Source organism: Octodon degus, unplaced genomic scaffold (assembly GCF_000260255.1).
Source record: "Octodon degus isolate 3935 unplaced genomic scaffold, OctDeg1.0 scaffold00057, whole genome shotgun sequence".
NCBI classification, from domain to species: domain Eukaryota; kingdom Metazoa; phylum Chordata; class Mammalia; order Rodentia; family Octodontidae; genus Octodon; species Octodon degus.
The window spans coordinates 4,206,387-4,207,107 of NW_004524633.1; the positions used below are offsets into that span (position 1 = coordinate 4,206,387).

The 721-nt window shown below is 45.4% G+C and overlaps 1 protein-coding gene across 2 annotated transcripts in view; it reads left to right on the forward strand.

Annotated features, from left to right (window-relative positions):
• Dnajc6 (DnaJ heat shock protein family (Hsp40) member C6) overlaps positions 1 to 721 on the forward strand; it is a 118,929-nt gene that overhangs the window by 105,807 nt on the left and 12,401 nt on the right. The gene's annotated exons all lie outside the window — the stretch shown is intronic.

Genomic DNA, 721 nt, shown 5'->3' on the forward strand with positions numbered 1-721 from the left:
CGTTTCCCTTTCATGGTCATCTTGACTTTGGGGAAGAGCTGGATGTCACGCAGTGCCAGAGCTGGTGAATGAGGTCGATGAGGACCCAGCATCGTGGTTTTTTTTTTTTTTTTTTTTTTTTATGTTTTTGCAGTACTGGGGATCAAACTCGGGATTTTGCACTTGCCAGGCAGGCACTTATGCCCCTGAGCTATCTCCCCAGGGCCCCAGCATCAGGCTTTTATGAGCTCCTTTCTGTTGGATGGTGCCCACAGCAGCAGCTGCTGTATTTTAATCACACCTTATTAAAGACTCAGGAGTTGCATCGCTGCTACAGAAAGTGGCAAGAATAGTGGGTAGTGTTTAAAGTGAGACGATTCTGAGGGGGATTCATGGCAGTCTTTTACTGTAATATTTTTAAAAGTTAAAACATTCACAGTATGTTCTAATCACCCTTATATGTTGCTCTGAGACTCAAAGACTGAGTTTGAATCTTGAATTTTCCAATTATAGACTCTGAGACTGGACAAGTGTCATAAACTCTTACAGCTTTGGGTCAATGTGTGCAAAAATTCTTGTCAAGTGGGAGCTAAATAAATTATGGCTGCTGCCACTAAGACATTCTTTGGTGGCAGGCCGGTTCTGGGGCTGGAATGGTGAGGATCCTCAGGTGGCAGGGATGGATATGGAAACCAGAAAGAGGGCCAACAGGGACCTGCACCCTGGCTGCCAGATCCGTGTG